General features: G+C 43.0%; 1 long non-coding RNA gene and 1 other non-coding gene across 2 annotated transcripts in view; one reads left to right on the top strand and one right to left on the bottom strand.

Annotated features, from left to right (window-relative positions):
- LOC130834997 (uncharacterized) overlaps nucleotides 1–10,963 on the bottom strand; it is a 42,617-nt gene extending 31,654 nt beyond the window's left edge. Inside the window, exon 1 of the long non-coding RNA XR_009048812.1 lies at nucleotides 10,900–10,963. This is a non-coding gene — a long non-coding RNA (uncharacterized LOC130834997). The remainder of the gene's footprint in view (nucleotides 1–10,899) is intronic.
- Nucleotides 10,964–21,577: 10,614 nt separating this feature from the next.
- Nucleotides 21,578–21,683, top strand: LOC130835449 (U6 spliceosomal RNA). The gene has a single exon (XR_009048932.1). It is a non-coding gene; the product is annotated as a U6 spliceosomal RNA (small nuclear RNA).
- The last annotated feature ends 4,099 nt before the right edge of the window (nucleotides 21,684–25,782 follow it).

Genomic DNA, 25,782 nt, shown 5'->3' with positions numbered 1-25,782 from the left:
GTCGAAACGCAGATTCTGAAACATGGGTCTGGGCTGGGGTTGAGATTCTGTATTTCCACAAGCTTCCAGGTGATGCCAGCAGTGCTGGTCTACATGGAGAGCATCTAGAACAGGGGTCCTTGACCTGGGTCCACACAGAAGCCCTGAATTTAGGGGGCCCATGAACTTGGATGATAAAAATACATGTATTGATGCATTTTTATTTTTACTAACAGAAACTTATCATTTCCTTCTATTACGAACATAGATAGCAAACCACAGCAGTAGGAGGAGTACCTGTGATTTTGTCCCCAATAGAAATCTCAGATCTCTTCAATGTCCCTCCACTGCTGCTGCAGATGGCTTCAAATTTCACTCTATGATCTCTCCAAATATTAGTGATGACTGTTTGGGAATTACAGGAGTGATTAGACCCTCTGCTAGTTCTTATTATTTCATGTGTTAATAAAGAGGCATGTACTTTACCATAACACAAATGAACACATTAAGATATTTTAACATTTTCAATAGCTATATTTTGGTATCATTGGTTTCCTATGCATTTTATTTTTAGGCAATATAAAAGTATGATAGGCATTACCAGAATGCAGGAGGGACACAGAAATTTAAGAATCCTTGATTTGGAAGGAAGTTTCTACCAGAAGTGATCTCTACCCCATGTTGGTGAGAGCATGTTCTTAGGCTGGATTCTGAGCCAGACAGCCTGGGTCTGAATCCTCTTTTCTACGAGATATAAGACCTCAGGCAAAGTGCTCTGCAACAAGAGAAGCCACTGCAATGAGAAGCCCATGCACTGCAATCAAGAGCAGCCTATACTCGCCACAACTAGAGACAGCCTGCATGCAGCAATGAAGACCCAATGCAGCCAAAAAATAAAAAGTAAATAAATAAGTAAATAAGATAGAAAAAAAAAAAGACCCCAGGCAAGTGTTTACCCTCCCCATGCCTTGAGGGCATGTAATTCAAAGAGGGTGGTTAAAGAATTAAAGGAGTTACTGTTTTCAAGGTGCAAGAACATTGCTTGGCTGAGAGTGGGTACCTTACAAGTGTTGGCTAAATAGAACATAGGAGTAGTATATTCAGAATCTCAACTGAACAAGCATCTGGTTGGCACTCACCAAGGAGACAGAGATCATGATTGCAAAACCCCTGTTCTCATGGAGCCCACGGGTTCAGTAGGAGAGAAGGCAAGCCAGCAAACTGAAAACACTAGGTCAGTGAGCAGCTCATCTGGTGGAAGCAGGGCTGGAGGCTGGGCTCGGTCAGCCTGCACCCCCTTACCCTCCCCTCAGCCTCCAGTCCCAGAAGCCCTGGGAACCCCAGGCTCCCCTCAAAACTCAGTTTGAAAACCACTGTTGGAAGCCACGCATAAGCTGGATTTATCCTAGATGAGTCTGTTTTGTTGTTTAACAGCTTTACTGAAATGTGAATGACATACAACAAATTGCACGCAGAGTGGACAAGTGGGTAAGTACACACCTATGGAACCAGCACCACATCTAGAGAAGGGACACATCCATCACACCCAAGGCTGCCTCATCCCTTTGTGACTGTCTCTTGTCCCTCTCTGCCCCTCCCCAGCTCCCTGCTCCTTCACCCCCGCCCCCATCCCAGGCAACCCTTGTTTGGCTATTTAAATGAATTACAATGAAATAAAATTAAAAATCACTCCTTCTGTAGTGCTATTCATGTTTCAAGCGTTCAGTAGCCACGATTGTTACCATATTGGATGGTGCAGATAGAGCATGTCTATCTTAACAGTGTTCTATTGGACAGCTGCTCTGACTGTTAGATCCTTTCCCCTTCTACAGCGCTAGGTGAAAGTGGTCCAGATTTCTTCCCAGGTTCACATTTTTTAAGATGCTTCTGCCTATTGGAAGCTTTCTAGGTGCCAAACTACTGAGCATTTAGCATGTATTTCATTAAATAATCACAATGGCCTTATGAGATAGGAACAATGAATGGCCTCACTCTCTAAATGGGAAAACCAAGGCTAAATGGATGGGAGGCTAAATGGATGGGAGAGCTGGTCCGGCCCCCACCTCTTGCCCTTGCCCTTGCCCTTGCCCTTGTGTTATTTCTGAGGCAGCACACTACAGTGGTTAAGAGTACAGACTCAGGAGTCTGTCCACGTGGGATTCAGCCTGGCTCCACCACCAGCTGTGTGATCCCAGGAAAGTCATCAATTATCTATGCTTGTGTGTCCTGCTCTGTAAAACAAGGATAATGATAAAGCCTGCCCCCGATGGTTGTCGTGAGGATTGAATGAGTTAAAATACATAAAGCCTTTAGAAGGCACACAGGAGGGTCTATATAAGTGTTTCCTATTTCATACCCTTTCCCTCACTCCCATCCTGAACTCTTTTGTGCAACATATCAGTTTCTCAGAAATAGAAGCACATAGCCTGAATAATTGGACATTTACTCATTCCGTCATGCCCTCTCTTGACATCTCCCGAGTCCCCACGAAGCATAAGGCCCTCTGGGTTCTGTGCTGTATCACATACAACAATGAATGAGGTCCCCGTGGTTTCAGGCTTGATATTTCTGCTCAGACTCTTCCCTAGTGATTTGTAAGTCACTTTTTCTTTTTAAAGTACACACAAGATGATTCAAGGAAACAGAAGCACAGAATCATTTTCCCACTCCAATGGCTTTTCGAAAGAGTTAAAGTGGTGTTAGGTTCTTAATTTTACCTATTCTTCTCATTCCTTTTTTATTTTTTTCCCACTGCCTTTGAATCCTTCACAACCCAGTCAGAGCAAGAACACAGGTGCTTTCTCAAGGAAACTCAAATAACATATTATCACAGTAAGGATCCTCATGACAGATTACCATTGCAAGAATCATTAAGCCTTAGCATAAAAGTCCATTAAGGGAAGCTTCGTTTGGGAAGAATAGACTTACACAGAAATGCAAATTTTGCCAGACGCGAGCCTGCCTTTTCTAATAGACGAGACAGTAAGACCCATTCTCAGGGTTTTTTGTCCTTTAGGGAACAATTTCTTCTCCTTTTAGTCTCCACTCTCAGCTCCCTGCCCGAGTTCAACATTTGACTCCCAAGAAAAGACTTTGATGAAGATGCAGGAGGGTGGCTCACCTCACTGCACTCTCCAGGGGCACCAGTGTCCTCCGTGCGAATGTCCACTGGTTATGGAACTGAACAAGGGACTTCTTCGGAACCCCCACTGGTATTGCACTGTATAAGACCACATTCCAGGACCAGAAAAAGTTCCAGCAACACACATACACATGTGTGAACACACGCATATGCACATATATGCATGTACTACACAACCACTGCTTCAGCTTACTTTCAAATGATTTAGTTTCCAATCCAAAGTGACATCATTTTTATCCAACCTGAAATTTTTATCCAACCTGATACTCAGGAAAGAAATCCCTTCCTGATTATCCACAGCAACCTTTTTTAAATGGGTAGAGTTTAGGTTAGGAAACCATAGCATCTATCCTACGAGCGTGCAAAAGGTCTCCTCGGGTACACATTGATCCTTAGAAACACAATTTCATTTTCTCGGACAATTAAGGGGAGATTATGCCACTGGGCCTAAGTAGATGATATCATTTCTTATCACCTGGCACCCAGCCGAGAGCTATCCTAATTTTAAAAGCCCTAAAGGTCAATGCTTATTTACTTCCTTGCAATAATCTGTTTGGCCATAATTTTGCTTTTCTATTGAATTCCCTCAGCCACAGCAGCATTTTCCAATTTGTGTTTTGAAGAACAATAGATCCATGAGGTGTTAATAAGTATCCCTGGTGAAAAGTAAGTGGCTCTATAAGCAAATGAGCTTGGCAAAAGCTGGGCTGAAAACTTAAAAAGGTTTCTTTAGTACAGGACTTCTCAGAGCCTTTAATATACTAATGTGTGTTATAACATGGTGGGATGAACAGGATTAAAGAGAGAAGTTGGTAATGTGCATGTAATGTAACAACCAACCCATGTTAGCTTTTATAATTGTTAGCTATTATGATCTGAGGCTTTCTACACTGACATGTAAGGGCACCCCTCTTCCACAGAACAGCTCTCTAGACTTAATGTTCCATGAAACCCTTTGGGAAAGGCTAACCCAGCTCACTCCGTACTGGTTTTTAGTAAGTATTTTACTCATTTGTGTGAGCAAAGAATTGAGGTAAAATATAATGCGATGTAGAAAAGCACGATGTACAATAGAATCTCACTCCCGAGATTTACAGCCTCCAAACAAAACTAGATCCTGTTTGGACAGGAATTCATTTATTCTGCCTCCCTCACTAGAACTAATGGTCCTAATAGTTTTATATGGTCCTGATTACTTTCTATCTAGCTAAAAATGGATACATCTATGCCTGTGGATCATTTATTAAGAGAAGAACTTTTGGAACATAGAGAAAATCCACAGGTTACTTCCATCAGTCATGCATTCACCCACTCGTTTGTTGAAATACACATACACACACAGAGAGAGATATATACAGGAGGACCTTTTATGTATCAATATTGTTCTAGGCCCTGGAGATAAAATTTTGAATCAAGTAGACGACTTCCCTGCCCTCTTGGAGTTTTAAATTCTAGTGGGGAAGAGAGATAATACACAGATGAATAAAGACTTACGTAGTATGTTAGTATAAGTGTTCTGGAGGAAAATACATGAGGATGAAGGGCTCAGGGTGTGAGGGAAGGGTGTTAGTTTAAGTGAAGGAGTTGGGAAGCCTTCACTGGGTTTGAATAATGTGGAGAAGAGTGTGGCTGCCCTGGAGCCAGCACCAGGGAGAGCGAGAGAAGATGAAGCTGCAAGAGGAATAGGCAGACTTGCAGCAACGTGGATGGACCTGGAGATGATACCAAGTGAAGGGAGTCAGACAGAGAAAGGCAAGTACCATATGTCATTTATACATAGAATCTAAGAAAAGGTACAAATGAACTTATCTACAAAACAGAAACAGACTTACTGATATCGAAAACAAACTTATGGTTACCAAAGGGGAAAGGAGCTGGATGGATAAATTAGGAGGTTGGGATTCACATATACACACTCATATATATAAAATAGATAATCAACAAGGACCTACTGTATAACACAGGGAACTCTACTCAATATCTTGTAATAATTTATAATGGAAAAGAATCTGAAAAAAATTGTGTGTGTGTATAACTGAATCACTTTGCTGTATACCTGAAATTAACACAACATTGTAAATCAACTATACTTCAATAAAAAAATAAATCAAAATAAAATAAAATTTAAACATTTAAAAAAAAGTAAAGAGGAATGGGTGGGAGAGGATGTCAAATCACCTGGGGCCTTGTAGGCATTTGTCAAGACTTTGACTTTTTCTCTGGCGAACCACTGCAGAATCTTGAGCAGTGATCAAGCTCTGGTTTTTTTTTTTTTTTTAAAGAACACACTCTCTGCTAGATTAATATTAAATATGGTGGCCCTGGAGGGCAGAGGTGGGAGCCAGGGGAGCAATCCAGGTACAAAAGTCCTTTGCACTGTGGTGGCTAGGACCCTAGAGGTAGCAATGGACAGGGCTCCAGGAATGAAATTCCTTATGGGGGAAGTGACACCTGTCAGGCTGCTCATCATTCGACAGGCCCCCTGAGAGTGCAGCTGATGTGTGGAGGAAGGATCTCTGTCTTTCTAAGATTAGGGTGTTCGGACTCCATGGTTAATCCTGTTTAGTGAGTAAATCCACTTGTTAGCAACCTGCCATCTCCTTCTTTTTCAAGAGATTCATACAATCAAGATCTAAATTGAGATGCCTAGTGGATTACCATAGCTACAGGTGCCTGGCAACCAGGATTAGACTGATGGCCATTGATCTATGGGCTCCAGAGTCTCCCCAGGGATGATGAATGCACTGAAAAGGGCATCCAAGTTCCTGAAATAGCCCAAAGCAGATGATGCAGTCATCATCTCGTTCTGTCTGATTGGCCTTTGTCTCACACGATCAAGGGGCCAGCTCACAGCCCATTATGGGCTCACTCCTCAGATGAGGGACCATCCAAGCCAGCCATCAGCAGAATAGGCCTAAGCTCTAAAGGCAGAGACCAAGTCACTTGCCATGAGAACACAGGCAATGAAGGCAATCAAAGTGGTCGTTAATAGGGCGTGCTGGAGCAGGAAAGAGGGTGAGAGGGGCTCAGGGTCAGAGACTGTGAGCCCTGAGCCAGATTGGCTGGCAGCCTGTTTTTTTGGTAAATAATGTTTTATTGGAGAACAGCCACACTCACTAATTTACATATTTTCTACGGCAGCTTTCACAGTGTGATGACAGAGTCCATTGGTCATGGCCCACAAAAACTTTCACGTGGGGCTTCCTAGGTGGCGCAGTGGTTAAGAATCCGCCTGCCAATGCAGAGGTCACGGGTTCGATCCCAGCTCCAGGAAGATCCCACATGCCGCGGAGCAACTAAGCCCGTGTGCCAAAAAAATTAAAAAAAAATAAAAAAACTTTCACGTGTAATACTTGACCATTTGAAAGAAGAAGAAAAAGTTTGTCCACTCCCGCTCCAGTGGTCCCCAGGTGGGCTGGAGGACTTGCTCTTCTTATTTACCAGAGCGCTTGGCTTGCTTCAAGGCACTGAACCATGGTGGGATGCGAGGCACGCTAAAGAAATACTAACTTACAGAGATATAGCCAACATCACTTTCATGATGAGGTGAGACGTCCTATAACCACAGCTGCAGCTCCTTGTCTCGGCTAGCAAGGTACCAGAGAGGACCTCTGCCTCAGGACCTAACACGACACCCAGAGGAGCCAAGAAATGGTGGAAGTAGAGACAAGACAGGAGGAGGAGCAAGGTCCTCAAAGGAGAACTACATCAGGACCTCAACCCTGTTTCCATCAGCATCATGCTGTGGACCATATGTGTCCTGCCCACCCCCCAAATTCATGTTGAATTCATGTTGAAGCCCTAACCCCCAATGTGTTAGTGTTTGGAGGTGGGGCCTTGGGGAGGTAATTAGGTCTAGGTGAGGTCATGAGGGTGGGGTCCTCATGATGGGATTAGTGCCCTTATGAGGAGAGACACCAAAGTGCTAGCATGCTCCCCCTCCCTCCTTCTCCCTCTCTCCCTCTCCCTCCCTCTCTCCCTGTCCCTCTCTCTCTGTGTCTCTCTGTCTCTGTCTCTCTCTTTCTTGTCAAGTGAGGACACAGTGAGAAGACAGCTATCTACAAACCAGAAAGAGGGCTCTCGCAGGAACTCGACCATGCTGGCACCCTGATCTTGGACTTCCAGCCTCCAGAACAGTGAGAAAATTAATTTCTGTTGTTTAAGCCACCCAATCTATGATATTTGTCATGGCAGCCGGAGCCAACAAAGACATTCACTGAACTGTCTGACCCAACAGAGTGTGACTCTGGGAGCAATGGAGCAGGCATTACTGTGTAGAGAAGACCACAGAAATATCCTGTTTCCTCCTCCATTATATGACTGGGACTCTCCTCTTCCTACCTCCAGGAAAGAAAATTTCAATTTTATCTCTTCTAAGCACCCAACCAGGAGCTAACCAGGAAAATGAAACTGGTACAAGATGCTGGCTCTGGTTTTCCAGGAAACTCTCCCTTGTTAAAGGCCCATGGACATTGCCCAGTGTTCCCCAGGCTTTCCTGCAGTGCTTCCATTTGCTGCTAATTATTTTCTGGAACCAGAGCTCATAGAAACAGGCTCCAAAAACTTCTAAAATAGCCAAGTTACAAAACTCCAAGGATTCTGGTTTCTTTCTTTCTTGCAACCTTAGCTTCTTAGAGAGTACTAATGTTCACTGAAGTTGTCATCTATGTTGGGTTGAGAGAATTTTGAGAGATTTGGCACCTTTGATAACTCAAAGAGCTGCCAAAGACTTTGAGGGATGAAAGGTAAAATAAGAACCATATTGTGGCTTCTCCTACCCCACCCCTCATATCATATTGACTGAACCAAAGGAAGACAGTGAGATACATTTTGTCCCCTTGACCTTCCACTACATAAGCCTCAGAAATTCTCTGAAGGTAAGAAACGGTGAGAGGAACAGACGTTTTGTTTTATAAGATTCTCCAAACCCTGGGTCTCTTCTGTAACACTCTGTAGCCACACAGCTCTTTTATCTTCTGTTGAGAGATGGAATTGAGCTTGATTTGATGACAAAATAATTTAAGACCTTTCTCTAAAAATGTTGAGCCAGGACCTGAAAATGCTGTTGACAATGCTGGAATTGTTTCTTGATGCCTTGGAGTGAGACAGATAACTCGCCCTTAAGAGGCTGCAGCAATTGTCTCTGGGGTCCTGCCCTGTGTGCAGAATGACCATCTGCTCCTTCCTGCTCCTGGGGCCACGTGGCAATAAGATGGGCCCATCCACCACTCAGCTAATTTCACTTTTTTGAAGCTCTGTGGGTAAGAGTGGTATTTTTCCATTATGGGTTCTGCTTTTTTCTTGAGCATTTTCTGTCTTTGACTGTTTATTTCTAGTATCTACTGTCGTTTTGTTAAACCTGAAAAGGTCTAGTGGGAGACGAATGTGCACAGGTTCTGATTTCCCTGTGGGAAAAGGAAGTGTAGGGCTCACCAGGTTGTCTTTCTACTGAGCTGGAAATCAGAGCTGTTTGGACTGTTGCCTCTTCCTGTGCAGACTGGTGCACGTTAAAATGTACAGTTAAATTTAACTGGTCTGAGAGAGGCTAATGGAAAAATTGGAAACCATGAAGAGGTCAAGAGCCAACAAAGAAATACAAATGGTCAATAAACATGCTAATACTTGTTATATTTTACAATAATCAAAACTGCTAATGCAAACTCAAACAACGAGATTTCATTTTTTGCCCCTCACATTAGCAAACACTTTCAAAAAATATAATGGGCTTTGATGTGTAGGTTTTCACATGCAAGATTCTGAGGGAGGCGTGCACACCTAAGTGCTCTCTCCTGGGTAGGTACTCAGGTAGGGTTTGTGCCTCCTTTCAAGTCCTGCTTAGTCAGCCTCACTAGCACCTCATTCTGGGCTGCTGGAATCATCAGCACCTACCTCAACTGAAGCACCGAAAGGCCTCTCATTTAGCATACCTCCAACACAAGAAGGTCACCCCTGGTTTACAGACGTCAGAAGTTAAGTCTCCAGCAGATGAATGGATAAAGAAATGTGGTACATATATACAATGGAATATTACTCAGCCATAAAAAAGAAGGAAATGATGCATGTACAACAACACGGATGGACCTAGAGATGATCATACTAAGTGAAGTAAGTCAGACAGAGAAAGACAAATATCACATGACATCATTTATATGTGGAATCTAAAAAAATGACACAAATGAACGTATTTACAAAATTGAAAGAGACTCATAGAAAACAAACTTATGGTTACCAAAGGGGAAGTGTTGGGAGAGGGATAAATTAGGAGTTTGGGATCAAAATATACACACTACTATATATAAAATAAACAACAGGATGTACTGTATAGCACAGGGAACTATATCCATTGTAATAACCTACAATGGAAAAGAATCTGGAAATATATATATACACAAGAATTACTTTGCTGTACACCTGAAACTGATAGAGGCAGAGTAAAGGCACAAAGTAGGTGATTAAATAGTTAATCCCATTAGGGTATGGTAAGCAGAGGAAAACATTTGGGAGACCCCGTAATTAATGATCACTCAAGAAAGCAGGTTCTGCTTAACCACAAAACCAAGCAAGCCTGCTCAGCAACAAAACCATGAAACAGAAGCATGAGACATGCCTCCAAACAATAAAACAATGGTGGCGTGAGACCCACATCCTGCCCAGTGAGCTCAGCAAGTTAATGATCCCTAGGACATGCTCCCCTGCACACACGAAAAACAAAAATATAAGGAAAAGGTGACAGACATTATATTAAAACCTGAGATGATTTACCATGTTTTAGCATATGTCACCACTTTTTGCTCACTTCCATTGCACCATGACAGTCCCAGCTTGACCATGTAGGAACAAAAAATGCCCCTGCCTGATGTGGAGGAGGAGCTGATGATGGAAGCGTGACGTCTACTCAAGAATGAAGAGGAAGGTGGTCTTCTCCCCCTCCCACTTTTCCTTTGATTTTAAAACTGGAGCCCAATAAGTTCTCAGCGTGGCACTCCCTTGCCCGCTGGCTTGTAAACCTCACAAGCATCCTATTCTAATAAATCACTTATCTATCACTTTGCCTCTCGTTGAATTCTTTCTGGGCTGAGACATAAAGAACCAGAGCTCCTAGGAGCTCCCAAGATGCATTTCTGCAGTTTCGAAACTAACACAACATTGTAAATCCACTGTACTTCAATTAAAAAAACAAAACAAAACTGAAGTCTCCAGGAAACTTCTTACACTTTCTAAGATCACACAGCCCATCTACAGCAGGGTGTGGAGCTGAACAAACAAACGTCTGACTTCAGCTCAAGGTCTTGGCACTCCAATCCTGTTGTCTAAATAGAAGAGCTCTCAAGATGGTTGGTCTTAAAATGGACCCCATCCCCCCAGGCATTCCCTTAGCTAATTGATCTGAAATATGGGGCTGGGTGTATTCCCTTTCCCCCGACATAGTCCACCCCTCCCTGGGGTGCTCTGGGTTGGGCCTGGAGGGAGGCGCAGTGGGCTCTGCAGGAATTTGGGGCCAGCAGATCTCCAGCACAGCCCAGAACTCTGCACCTTTGCAGCTCCGCATCATCTCAGAGTGGGAAATGGCAGAGTCCTTATGCCTCACTCTCCTGATAGATGTGAGGAAAGCACATTGTAAGCACCGAACATCAGTCTGTGTCTGCAAAAGTCATTAAAAACATCACCGGGAATGAGAGAAAAACAAAGCATCTCTATTTACAGTGTGGGAAAGAGAAAAAAAAAAATCCTTCCAAGCATATGCTTAATCACACTTTTGCACTGGGAGGGGAAATTACCTGTAAATCTCTCCTTTGTGGTTGACGTGGAGCTGATGGATCTTCCCTTTGGAGATGGGTGTTTATGACTCTCTAATGGCTGCAGGTGAAAGACGGGCCCTACATTCCTGTGCCAGCCCACTGGGACGCACATCAAAGCCGCTTTGTTTAAACTGGGACACGCCTGCCCAACCGACCCTACCCTACGCCCTTTTGGATCCTCTTTCTCTCTTTGTGTAATCTGTAGTAAGCTCTGCAGCTGACCTCAGAGGTCACCCACAAGCACTTTCCTGTTTGAAACTTGTTCCGCAGGCTGCGTTTCCACCAGCTTTGAGTCATTATCCTCCAGCCCTGACATCTACACCCCCATTAGATGAAAGAGCTCTACCATCTCCGCCGTCCTGAACACAAAGGCGGCAGGGTTTTTTGTTGTTGTTTAGATTTGCTTTCAGTTTTTAAAAATAAAAGCCTATGTTGCACTTTTTTCTTATTACAAAAGCAATACCTGTTTATCATAAAAATATTCAAACAGTTCAGACAAGCAGAATGGAGAAATAAAAAGCACCCATTATTGCATCAAACAAAGAATAAGCACAGGGAGCATGTTGGAATACACCTTTTCAGATCTTTTCCTCTGCGGAGATCTGTCTTGTGTTGCAAAAGGAGATTGCACTGAACATCCTGCTAATGAACTTGCTTTTTCACTGGGCTGTATGTTGGGAACACCTTTCCATGTCATTAAATATTCTGTATGGCTTTTTTATATTTTGCAACATGAACCATGTTTGGTAGTTTTCGTCTGAATATAAAAGCAATTCACACTTAAAATTTCATCTCCTTTGCTCCAGCCATTGCTTCCCTTGGGGTGCTGAGGAAATACTATGGGTCAATCAGAAGAAGGCATGCTTGATTTTTTTTTTCCTTCTGAAAAACAAGGACATTGCTAATGTTCTCTTAACTCCTAGGAGCTATGACTTCCTGGTTTGGAGAGCTTCACACCATCCTAGTTCAGAGATGTTCCCCTCGCTTTAGGTCCTCAAGTCAAATCAGAAGAAACCCAAGCTCTTGCCGCCCTTCCCCTCCCCACCCCACACCCCCACTGCCATGTTGGCAGTGAGGCTGGTTCTCTTTCCCCTGGGGAACTTACCTCCTCAGGAACTATTACTACATGAAACAGAAACCTCAAAATCAAAAATCTTAGGAGAAAAGAGTCAGCCCAACTTCCCCACCAACTGGAAGAGGACTGGGGTCTACCCTGCCATCTATTACCACCGATGTCTTTGCTTCTCACCTTGGCCTTTTGATGCTCCAGGGCCAATGATACTTCTGGATCATTGGTGGTGACGCCAACCCAAGGCTTGGTCCAGCTCCAAGCACGGCAACCACTGTCCCAGGAGAGAGGATGCCTCCACTCACTCCACTGCAAGGCCAGCTCCAGATGCCTCTCACTTAGTATCCAGGGCCTTGGCCCTTTCACTCCTGCAAGAACTATTTCTACCATGGCTCCAGCGGGGAAACCAAGTCAGAAAGGGGTTCAGGAGCCCATCACTTGCCAAGCAGAACTATCGTTTATTCCATTTTCCTCTCCTGCAGATCCACAGCCACAAACCTGGCACCCATCAGTTCCCTCTGCAACATTGCAAACATTAAAGATTTCCTCCACTCCCCTTCTGTTCAGGAGGACACTGGGGCAATGACAGAAGGATTCAGACCCTCAAAACCAAGAAACCCCCAGGCAGCTTCACCTCTTTGACCCTGGAATATGAACATTGCTGGCTTCCTGCTTTCAAAACACTAGGGAATGGTAACATTGAAGAAGAGACCAAACCCCCTTCAAGGGTCCAGGGGAGAGAGGAGAGAGAAGGCTCTTTACTCGTATGGGGGAGGAATACTTTCCCATCCTCCCCTTTTATTCTTGAACCCAAACATAAGCCAGGGAACTGTTTAGTGTGTCTTGCTAGAGCAGTGAAAAACAGGACCCTAGCTAAGCTTTAAGTGGGTCACCCTGCTACACAGCAAAATTAATCTTCGATAGATCGCTCCCTCTATCTGTAAATGAACAATTATTGTTTTTAGAGAAACAGCCTGGCGCCATGAAAAATCCCTGGGGTTGGAGTCAAAAAACCCAGATTGTTCTTTCCCTGCCTCTTACCACCGTGTGACTCTGAGTCAAGTATTAAACTGCCTGGAACCTAATTCCTCTCTCTGAGAATGGAGCCTTAATACCCAAAGACCATTAGCCAAGACTCCCTGCCTTCTTGGACAGTGCCTAACAGTTCACCAACAACATTTGCCAAGGCAACTTTTTCTGTGCATATTTATTTTATAATTTCCAGGAGAAAAACCCCTGAAAATCCAAATACTTGCTCAATATGTGGGAATCATTAAAGTATAGATTTACTATAACTTACTAACCTCTCTGAAATTCAGTTTCCTCAACTATCATGATACCTAACACAGGCGCTAGTCTAAATATTTAGGTATATTAACTCATTAAAATTTCACAACTGCAGCTCAGTAAGGTAGGTCCTATTATTATGATCATCCTTACAGGTGAGGAAACAACCATAAGAGGTTAAATGATTTTCCCAAGGTCACATAGCTAAGAAGTGGCAGAGCCAGGATTTGAAACCAGGCAGCCTGGCTCCAGAGTCCAGATTCTTCAGTGTATGTCACATCACCTCTAGCTCTGAGATGATGGAATGGTGAGTCAGGCTTACCTCCTAGGATTGTTGAAAGGATTAACTGTATACAAGACACTGTAAATGACATACACAAAGTCTAGATGAAACTGAGAAAGGATAGTGTTGCTACTTGAAAATTATCAAAACTGTATGGCAATATAGAGAAACACAGCTACCATACAATACATAGTGAATTAAAGTAAAATATAAAATAGTATTACGTTCTACTTGTGCCTATGTACAATTTATGTTCACATTTTATAAGTGTATCAGTCAGCTTTGCTGAAAAATGAACAACAAGCACCTCTTCCTCATATGTCTGCTACTTAGCTATAGATCTACCCGTTCAGACTAGGCTTGACTAGGCAGATTTGCATCATGCTGTGGTCCAGCTGGGCTTGTGTCCCTGATGCTGGTTGTACTCAGGTCTGGTCCATGCATGCCCATCCTGGGGCCCAGGCTGAAAGGGCAACAGCAGCTGAGGGAAACTCTTCCTGTGGCAATGACAGTGGTACAGGAGGGAAAGTCCAGCTGCACAAGTGCACTTTAAGCCTCTGCTCACATCATCACATCCCGTTGTCAAAGTAAATCATGTGGCTGAGCAAAATAAAGGGATAAGAAAGCACACTTCATACCCCATGGGATCAAAGCAAGTAACACAGCCAAGTCCAACATCCCCTGAGCAGGGACGCATACTTCTCCCCATGGAAGTGCAGGTGAGGGAGTAAATATTTTTGGACAATAATCTACTATAAGGACCAGATATAAATAGAAAAAACTGAGAATCATTATTAGTTTGGTGAGATTGGAGGTAAGTATTTTATTTTCCTTTATTCCCCAAATAACACTTATTATTTTATTGTCTTTGAGATTGAAGGGGAAAAAAACACAAAAGGAAGCCTCAAGAATCAGTCCTAGGGGATTAATAGCTACACAAAATAGGCTGGGGATTAATAGGTACACCGTACTATATATATGAAATAGATAAATAACAAGACCTATTATATAGCACAGGGAACTATACTCAATATCTTGTAATAACCTATAATGAAAAGAACCTGAAAAAGAGTATATATGTATATTTACACACACACACACACACACACACACACACACGGGGGTGAGTCAAAAATTATCTGCACTCCAGTTATATTAAAACTTCTGTTGGGCACACTGTCTTATCAGTGCTTTCCGTTCAAGGCTACCGTCTCCCCAGTCACTGCTATGCAGGTGTGAATGTGTTACATTAGTTCATCTGTAACTTCAGTGCAAGCAAAAATGGATTCCCCCGCTTGTGATTTGCGTGAAAGAAGAGCACCATGCAGTGATTCGGTTTTTTGTGGTCTGAAGGTGTACCTGGTGCCGTTATTTATCGAAGACTCTGTGCACAGTATGGAGAAAGGGTTTTGTAGCGAAAAAGTGTGTATGAACGGATAGAGATGCTTATTGAAGAGCTGAAGCCTGAACTTCGGACTGCTATCCAAGGGCATTGTGATCTTGCTTGACTGCACATCTGCACACTTCCGCCCACACTGTCGACACTCTGCAAAAACTTTGTTTTGAGGTGTTAAAGCATCCTCCCTATAGTCCTGACCTTGCTCCATCGCACTTTCACCTGTTTGGTCCCCTGAAAGCAGCCCTACAAGGACAAAGATTCACTTCTGATGAAGAAGCGAAGACAGTGGTGCATTTGTGGCTCACAGCTCAGCCTAAAATATTTTTTAATGAGGGAATACGAAAGCTTGTTGATAGATAGACAAAGTGTATTGAAAAGCAAGGAGATTATGTTGTAAAATGATGTATTTGTCTTTCCTAAAAGTTAATTAAAATAAATTCTACAGCCAGAGTGTAGGTAATTTTTGACTCACCCTTGTATATATGCATGTATAGATATATGTGTGTGCATAATTAAATCACTTTGTGGTACTCCTGAAACTGTAAATCAACCATACTTCAATTTTTTTAAGTTTATAAATAAATAAATAAAAACAAATTTTAAAAATAGAACAGGCTGAAAGATTAACACAGTGTAACCTTTGTTCCCTCATTCAGGAAACACTCACTGAGCCCTCCTATGTGCAGATAAATCTAGTCCCTGTCCACAAGCAGCTCACAGTGTAGCAAATAATGATGTGAATGATGATGATAATAACACCCAACATTAAGTGGTCCATGTCCCAGGTGCTGTGTTCAGCCATTCCCATGGTGTCATCTGTAATCCTATTACAAAGCTCTAGAATGGAGGTTCTGTTAAAATTCTTTTTCATAGGAAAGAATCTGACTCAAGGTCACCCAGCCAGCATGTGGCAGAATTTCCACCAGGCAGCCCAGCTTCAGGCCCTGCACTCTCCAGCAGTTCACTCCCCATTCACTGTATTCCCCAACCCGCCCCACCCCCATTCCTTCAGGGCAAACCTCCCCATCCCTATATTAAAGAATTACTAACACAACACGCCCCTCCTCTGGGAGATTAGGCAACCGCAGAGCCTGTGCATTTAACCCATTAGATCTCAGAGGCAGGTGTGGGCAAAGGATGCCAACCTTCAATAAGGAGACTGGCTTTCTGGTAAGCCTGGAGAAGACATGAAGGAAGGGAAACACAACAGTGTTCATCTTCTAGGGTGATGGGGGCTGAGGAAATCCACTGAGGGTGGCGGCTGGCTTTTCTCCACCTCATATGGAAGTGATAAAAATAAGGGTTGACACACAGCATCAAGGGAACCAGGTGAGGCCAAGTTGAGCATTTCCAGGTTACAAAGATGTTTTTAAGGAAAGAGACTCCCAAGGGGAGATCCCTTTCCCAGAGGCAGGGTGGTCAATTAGGTGAAGCAGGGAGCAAGGTGCCGATGGACCAGCTGGCCTCAAAGACACTCTAGAATTCAGCAACTCTTCTGTCAGGCTCTTTTTCTACCTCCCTTTCTTGAGGCCGCTTTCAGAATGTGCCAAGCAGCAGAGGTTGAGTCAAATGCCAAAGCCCATTCTGACCACCCAATTATTTCCTCCTCTTGGATCTCCTCAACTTCCCGCACTACCCTGGAGTCTGCTCTCGTGCATCCTTCCTCTGGGAGGGCAGTGAAGAAAAAACTAGGCCTCCCTCCACCCATCCTTCACCAACAGACAACAAGAATATGTGAGCCCTATAAACACTGGCACTGAATTCAGCTACTTCAACTACAGTCACAATATTTCATTACTCAGTAGCTAAGACTGAGAGTGCCAATAAAAAACAACAGCCAACAAGAGATTGATGAATCAAATAGGAGAGAACTTATTTGTTTACGTGTCTGATCTAACCCATCACAAATGACCTGACAAAAGGAAGGGATGAATGTAAGCTGCAGCAGCCTTTCCAGAGAAATCCCACACAGAGGCTACCGGCAGTTCCCTTTACTTAGAAATAATGGCCAATTGTGTTAAGTACAATAACAGAAAAATCAGAGTCTGATTCTCCCATTAAAACTCGGTCACTCCTCACTGCAGCCGGTTCTGGGTAACAGTTACCTCCCAGCCAGCTCACCTGATTAACAACCTGTGGGGTTTCCACCAGTAGGTTTCCAGATATATCAGCCCTCACCTGACCAGCAGGAAGGAAATTAAGAAATTAGGTACTATTTTTAATAGGATTTGGTAATGCGTCCCCTTCACATAGCCAAGCCCTTGCTCTGTTTGAACATTAAGACCTCAGGAAATGCACTCGTATTTGTGGAGCCCCTGCCACCCCACTGCTCTTGTTCTGCTATTCCGTAATGCAGGACCCCGGACAATTCCCCCAAAGCTGGGAAAGGAACAGCCTGAGGGAGGGGGAGCCACCCCACCCCCATCCCAAAAAGGCTGCCGGGGATGGAGGCTTCCAACAACACCAGGTTTCAACTGAGTTGGGAGGCTCCCTGTGAATACCTTCCTCTCGTCCTCTGGGCTCTTTCTTTCACTGTTTCCTAGCTTCTTTCTTGATAATATTATAATAACTCCTGCCAGGATGTGACCTTAAAATCAGTTCTTACAAAGATACCAGTTTTATTTTCTTTATTTATTTATTTAATTTATTTATTACTTTTTTTTTACTGAAGTATAGTTGTACAGCAAAGTGACTCAATTACATAGTATATATACACACACACATTCTTTTTCAGATTCTTGTCCATTATAGGTCATTGCAAGTTACTGAATATAGTTCCCTCTGCTATACAGTAAGTCCTTGTTCGTTACCTATTTTATATATAGTAATGTGTATCTATTAATCCCAAATGCCTAATTTACCCACGTCCACCTTTTTCCTTTGGTAACTGTAAGTTTGTTTTCTAAGTCTGAGTCTGTTTCTGTTTTACACATAAGTTCATTTGTATCATTTTTTTAAATTAGATTCCACATGTAAGTGATATCATATGAAATTTCTCTGTCTCTGCCATTCCATTTAGTATAATAATCTCTATGTCCATCCATGTTTCTGCAAATGGCATTATTTCATTCTTTTTTATGGCTGAGTAATATTCCATTGCATGTATATACCACATCTTCTTTATCCGTTCATCTGTCGATGGATACTCGGGTTGCTTCCCTGTCTTGGCTATTGTAAATAGTGCTGCTATGAACACAGGGGTGTATGTATCTTTTCAAATCAGAGTTTTCTCTGGATATATCCCCAGGAGTGGGATTGCTGGATCATAAGGTAGCTCTATTTTTAGTTTTCTGAGGAACCTCCCTACTATTTCCCATTGTGGCTGTACCAATTTACATTCCCACCAACAGTGTAAAAGGGTTCCCTTTTCTCCATACCAAAGGTCCATTTTCATAGAATGTGATCTGGGTCCCCTGCTCTAGGCAAAGTATCTGGGAGAAGATGGAGGCTATATTCTGTGACTAGTTTAAGGATCAGAATGAGGGTCCCAGAGAATATGGGGAATAAGGAGTGGAGGGGCAGGGAGTGGGGAAAGTGGTGAGGGGAGGAGAGACCAGAGCCTGTGGGGATGGGAACAAAAACTAAAGAGGGGTGGGAGGCAGGGCAGCATGGATGAACCTTGAAAAGTAAAGTGAGCCAGTTGTAAAGGGATAATACAATCCCACTCAAAAGAGGTACCCAGAGGTGTCAAATTCATAGAAGCAGAATGTAGAATGGTGGTTGCCAGGGGCTGGGGGGAGGCAGGCGGGGAGTTATTGTTTAATGGATACCAGGTTTCAGTTTGGAGGGATGAAAAATTCTGGATGGTGGTGATGTTTGTACAAAGATGTGAATGTACCTAATGGACTGTACACTTAAAAACAGTTAAAATGGTTCATTTCACGTTATATACATCTTTTCACAATAAAAAAAATGTTTAAGGCATGAGGTGGAGGTTAGTTTAGTTAGTTATGTGAAAGACCTACTCTGGCAAGAAGCATATTCATTGTCACTCTGAAACTCAGGGGCAGAGGGCAGAGTGGGGGGGCGGAGGCAGCTGGACCCCCAGGCCTCTCCAGGATATGCCCTTCTCCATGGCATCTGAACTTGGGAAACTGGAGTCTTTCCACCTGACTGAGGGGAGGTTGAGTCTTTTGTTAGGAACCCTCTCAAGTGTACAGCAGACACCTCTGATTCCTGCTCACCTAGGAGGTGGCCTAAGGACCTAGCAGCAAATGGGACTGCCCTTCCCTGGAGGAGTGGCCCCCAAGACCATTCTAGGAAGGCTGAGGGATTAAAATGGAAAATCGTTAAGGGTGACTTGTACATAAACTTTTCCTTTCAGATCGGGACGAAAAATCTAGCAAATCTGACCACATGGAGGTCACAAAACTCTGTGCAAGAATCCAGAAGAGACTGTGGTACCCAGAAGCCCAGTAGCAGATGAATGGTAATTGGCCACCGTGTGCATTGCAGATCCACTGTGCCTTCACCAGGTCTGGCCTCATTCAAGAGGGGGGCCTTCCCAGACAGCTTGGGAACCCCTGTTGGGGGAGGCCAGGCCTCCCAAAGGAGTCTGGGCTGGCAGTCACCCTGGCATCCTGTTTGCTGCAGGCAAGCATCTTTTCTATGGGTTATTTTTGTCTCTGGCCTTGGCTTGTTTTTCCCAGTGCTGCTCCTTGGCTCATAACATTTCTTCCCTGGTTTATTAAAAACTGAGATAAATCACCTACTAAATCTTGGCTAAGTTTTTTTCCTTCAAACCTCCTAGACAATTGCCAAAGTCACAAAGTTGCATCTTTCCCACAGTGGGAGGCTAACAAAATAGCTGGTGTGCTCAGAGAAACATATAGATCAAGAAAACAAAGGGAAAATCTTTAATTATTCAGAAGCCTCCCACTTCTGGTACTAAATTTACTCGCCTGGGTGGGTTTGATTTAAAGAGGCAGAGCAGTACCTGAGCAGCTAGCAGGCAGCACCATGCCCATCAGCACAGGAAGCAGGCCTCCTCCCTCTGCACCACGAAGAAGACATGCATAAATTAACTGTTTTTCCTTATTGATGGGACAGTTACTGGGAGCACTCCTAGCATTTATTAAAGCTCTCCCTTCCCCGCCACACATATACACAAACCTCTGCTCCTTCAATTTCTTAAAACCATTGAATGACAGAATTCTGGCGTTTGAAAGGAGTTCAGGCATCCTCTAATGTCACCTCTTATCATCATAGAAGCACAGGAGGGTATAGGGCTCCACAATATTGTCCTTCCTTCAGTTAGCAGTTGCCTGACAATCCTCATCTGTTGCATTAGTTGTTCCAAACGTTTTATATATTAGTTTTAAATACATCTCTTACCAACAACATATGGGCAGATTTGTGTGTTTTATTCAGTATTCTTGGTCTTTCAATTGTGAAGTTTCTCCCATTTATATTGTCAAGGTATAAATTTTTCCAAAAAATTAAAGTTCTCGTGCATATGTATTGTAAGCATACGTCAAAGATTCATTTAACTTATCGATGACAGCACCAGATGATCAAGCTGGTGAAAGGAGGTTATACACACACACACACACACACACACCCCTATCAAGGCTGGAATAAGATTGCTAAACAAGATTCAATACTGGTTAACGTTCTACAGAGCAATAAAACCATAAGCATTGGAGTCGTCTTCCCAGATAAAAATCATTTGTCATTTTCAGGATATCAGTTTTTTCTAGGTTAACATCTAACTTTTTGGAATCTAGTCTTTAATCAGTAATAAATACAAGTCAAAAAAAAAAAAAGAAGCACAGGATTCTATGGATATTAGAAGTTACCTATTCTGACACCAACTCTCCCCATTGGATGCCTTATAATTATAATACACAAATCTACCTAGCATCCCAATAGCACTTTACACATACTTCCATTTGTACTTTGCTCATTCGATGTAACTATTTCTTTTCTGAAAGTTTAAGCTTTGTTTTTTGAAAAGCAATATTTTCACACAATTGGTAATTTGAAAGATAAAAGATTGTATAACCCTATCTTATAGACACCTAGTTCTCCTCTGCAGAGCCGCCAATAACAATTTCTTCAGTATCCTTCTTGGGGTATTCAATGTATATATACTTAAGTATGTTCTTTTCTTCCTTGCTTTTTACAAAGATGCTTTTACACTCGTCTGCGTCTGCACTTTAGTATATTTTGGAGCTCTTTCTGTATCAAGCTTCATTCTTTTGGAGAGCTCTATGGCATTCCATTACCTGGAGGTACCATAATCTAGGGACATTTTGGTTGCCTCCCATCTTTGTATGACAAATAATGCTGCAATAAATAATCTTGTGCTTATGATATTTTGCACCATTATTTCCTTTGGATAGACTCCCTGAAGTGGAATCACTGGGTCCACAGATATATGCACTTGCAATTTTGATAAATATTGCCAAATGTCCTTTCCTTATTTCTGTTCTCACCAACAGGTGATAGTACAGCTTTACTGACAGTACGTCATGAAACGTTTTGACTGTTGCTATAATTATATATATACCTGTCTCTCCCCCAGCCCCATTCCCTCATTAGAATGTGAGCCCATAAAGGTTCCTCAGAACCTAATGTGATACCTGGTACGTGATAGATTCTCGACAAAGATTTCCTAGTGCTCGCTTCAGCAGCACAGGTACTAAAACTGGAACAACGTCAAGAAGATAGCATGGCCCCCGCGTAACAATGACGTGCAAATTCCTCAGGTGTTCCATATTTTTAGAGAGTAGATCTTAACTGCTTTTCATACACCAAAAAACAGTAATAGGCGAGATGATCATTTCTCAATATATATGGGTATCAAATCAGCATATTGTACCCCTTAACTTATACAGTGTTATATGTCAATTGTGTCTCAATAGAGTTGGAGGGGAGAAGGAAAATGAATCCCTCCCCAAAATAAATAAATATACATTTGAGAAGTACAGAAGTGGATGGATGAATGAATGAATGAATGAATTATATGGCTCTTTAAAGCAGAATTAGAAACAATGACCCTCATTTTCTCCACTTTGTGAGTCTGGGTATGCTGCATTTCATTTTATTGAAGTGCCATTCTTTGCACAGGTGTACAAGTGATGGAGGCAAATTTGAAACCAGGATGATCTGTCCTCCAGATTCAGACTCAGCCAGTAATGCTATACCGTCTCCAAATGTCACGTTTCCCTCTGAGGACTGTGCATCATGATTCTGGGGTGTCAGAGCATAAAAATCTGTGGAAGAGACAGCAAAATGCCCCCATTCTTCCTTACTAATAGAACTCCAAGTCTATTTGGGGTGACAGTATGCAAAGGTAGTAAGGTAATTTTACCCACCTCCCTTAACCAATGAGATGCAAGCAGAAGTCACTTGAAGGTGTTTTCTGAGAAGGTCTTTAAAGGGGAATGACTCAGCTGGTGAGTACCCTCTCCCATGCTTCCTGCCTGAGATACAGACATAATGGCTGGTGCCTTGGCAGCTTTCTTCAGTGCTTATGAAAAAAGGATCACACTATACTACTCAGCCATAAATAAGAACGAAATAATGCCATTTGCAGCAACATGGTTGGACCTAGAGATGATCATACTAAGCAAAGTAAGTCAGACAGAGAAAGACAAATATCATATATATCAGTTATATGTGGAATCTTAAAAAAAATGATACAAATGCACTTATCTATGAAACAGAAACAAACTCACAGACATAGAAAACAAACTTATAATTACCAAAGGGGAAAAGTGGGGGAGGGATAAATTAAGAGTTTGGGATTAACATATGCACACTAATAGATATAAAATAAGTAAACACCAAGGACCTACTGTATAGCACAGGGAACTATATTTAATATCTTGTAACAAACTATAATGGAAAAGAATCTGAAAAAGAATATATATATATGCATATATATATATATAATTGAATCACTTTGCTGTGCATCAGAAACTAAGTAGACTAACATTGTAAATCAACTATACTCCAATTTTTTAAGTTTAAGTAATAAACATATAAATAAAATGCAAAAAAAGGGGGGGCTCACACCATAAGAATAGACAGAGGGGATTTCTAGAAGCCTGAGTCTCTGTACCTGGAGCTACCACATTAGCCCTCAATTGCCCACCTCAGGACTTCTCTTTAGATTAGAAAATAAAATCTTGAATAATTGTTTAAGCCATTACATTCCAGGTCTCTATTAGTCATGGTCAAAAGTAATTCTTCTCCGTTACACGCCCTCTTGGACACTGACTCCAGACTCTTGGCCTGTGCTGACTTCTCATCTTCTCCTGGCCTCCCTAAAAAAGTGAACCTAGGGTCAGGAGAGCACAATAGTTAGCATCCATCATTATTCCCTTGCTCTTAGACATTTTCTTTTTTTACAATTTACAAAGCACATCTGTGAGCAGTGTTTCTTTTGATTGTCGCGACAACTGTGACCAATGAATGGGAAAAGTACTGCTCTGTGTCCCCATATTAGAGCTCAGGAAACTGGGGGTTGGAAAGTCTAAGTCATTTTCACAAGGTACACAGCCGGGATGCAAACTCAGCCTTTGGCGCCAAGGTCCACACTCTTTTCAACATGCCAACAGTCCCAAAACACTTCTTCAATTCTAATGTCACAGCTCAGTTCAGGCAATCTCCTCGGAAGCAAATTAGACTGGCCACCAGCTGCCTGTCTCTGTCCAGTATCTGAGTTACTCATCATCACCAAAGAGCTGATCTACTCACCTGAATGAAGAGAACGTCTACGTGGTGTACAGAAAATCACTTAAATCAATACAATCTGTGTCCATTGCACATTTACTCTCTATAATGGGCAATGATGACATGAACAAACACTGATAATTCTGTAAACACCCAGCAGATGAATGGCTTCTACGAGAACAAGGGCAGTTTCTTCGCTGCTGCTCTGAGCGCGGTGGAAGACAGTAACAAGTGAGGCTGAGAAGATGCTGCCACTTGAAGAAGAAACGTGACAAGGAGAAACCAGCACCTCCCAATTAGTCAGGAGAGGGTTCTTGGGGAAGACAGAGTGTCAGATGCTGTTTTATTCAGGAAGGAAACGCGTTCAGGAAGATAAGTGCCAGTTCAAACAGAGGCAGAAATGGGAGAATAATATTAAGAACTAGCACGATCTTTGCACAGTATTAGACAGAGTTCTTCAATGTGGGAAACAGAAACCGGCTCTGGCTGATGTAAACACAAAGGGTATTTGCTGAAAAGATCCTGGGTCACTTGCGTAATTGCCAAGAATGCTGGAAGACCAGTCCCTGAAAATGGACAGGAGCAAAGAGACGCTGGGCACGGAGGACCACTCGAAACCCCACCACTGGACACAAGTATCCATTAACTGTTTCTACAAGAATGCTGTCTAACTAGCAGCCACAAACACACGGTGCAGGTTGATAATAAGTATATGTTGCTCGTGTGTCCGGGACACTCCAAGGCTGGGAGGCAGCTCTGGAATCTTGCCTGGACCCCTCCAGCTTTGCAGCTATTAGCTTTTCTGGACTGGCCTTCACCAGGGTCACCAGGATGACTCAGCTCTGTCACATATCCAGACCAGGCATATTCCCATGGCGATGGCAGAGGAGCAGACGAATTGCAAAGGCACCTGATGTCTCTTGAAGCTCTGAATTGGCAACACCATCACCTTATTGGCCAAAGCAAGTCATAAGACAAGCCTACTTTAAGGACTAGGAAACTAGACGTTCTCTTTGGTGAAGGCATTGCAAAACCACACAACCAAGGACCTGATACAGGCGGGCAACAAGTTCAGACCATTGATGTGATCATTCTGCCACTCTCAGGGAACCCCCACTAGCACCTCTAAGAGTTCTGCCCCCAAACTGTGTGAGGACTCCATCACTGCTGCCACCACCTGGGTGGATTCTCCGTGCTTCTTTGTATCCCAGCTCTACATTCAGGGTCCAGGCAGGTATATCAGGATAGTTGGGACTAGATGGTGGAGTTGGACTCTAAAGGCACAGAAACACTAGGAAAGCAAGGATTTCAGGTTTTTTTTCACTTCTTTGGGGGGAGATGGGTTCTGTCCCTCATCAAGACCTATGAGGTGGGGAATATCCCAAAGGTAGGAAAAAAGTTCAGATGCTGGATAGCCAAAACTCTGACAGTTGTTCTTTAAAGCCACTCAATGTCTACTGGGGTATATTACAAAATATCCCCAATGCTTTCCCCCTCTTGTATCCACGGCTCTCGCTATATAGCCTGCTGTGGCTTCCCTTTGCTGGCAGGGTGATCTGTCTCACTCTTTGACACTAGAGTCAATCATTTATGTGCTCACATCAGCCTCTGCGGTGTTAGCGGATGCATCATAAGCAGAGACATGCAATAGGCTTGCTCATTAGGGCTTGTTCTCTTGAACCTCTGCCCAGGCTACCCTGACAGAGAATGAGAGGTATACGGTTTGTCTCAGCCTAGACCAGCCAGCCAACAGCTAGACAAGCCACAGGCATATGAGCAAGCCTGGCCTAGAACTGCAGAACCATCTAGCCAAACCCAAGCAGAACCAAACACATGAGCAATAAACACTTATTGTTATATGCCCTTGAGGTTTTGTGGTCATCTGTTACCAAGCATCCCTGGGACAACAGATAACTGATACCGTCTGCCAGCAGGTTGCATATAAATAAGCTCATATCATTCTCAACCTACAAGGCAGATAAGAGAATTTTCATTTGCATGGAGAGATGAGGTCAGCTGTCGAGGGTTGCTTGGGCTAGATTTGATAATAGTTTTCTAACCACAGAAGCCACTCTCTGGGTAACTTGACCCTGGAACATAATTAGAAAGAAGTGGGTTCATGACCCCGACCTGAGCTTCTGG

Source organism: Hippopotamus amphibius, chromosome 13 (assembly GCF_030028045.1).
Source record: "Hippopotamus amphibius kiboko isolate mHipAmp2 chromosome 13, mHipAmp2.hap2, whole genome shotgun sequence".
NCBI classification, from domain to species: Eukaryota; Metazoa; Chordata; class Mammalia; order Artiodactyla; family Hippopotamidae; genus Hippopotamus; species Hippopotamus amphibius.
Note: the sequence above shows the minus strand (reverse complement) of the source record. Positions and strands in the feature narration are given on the sequence as shown.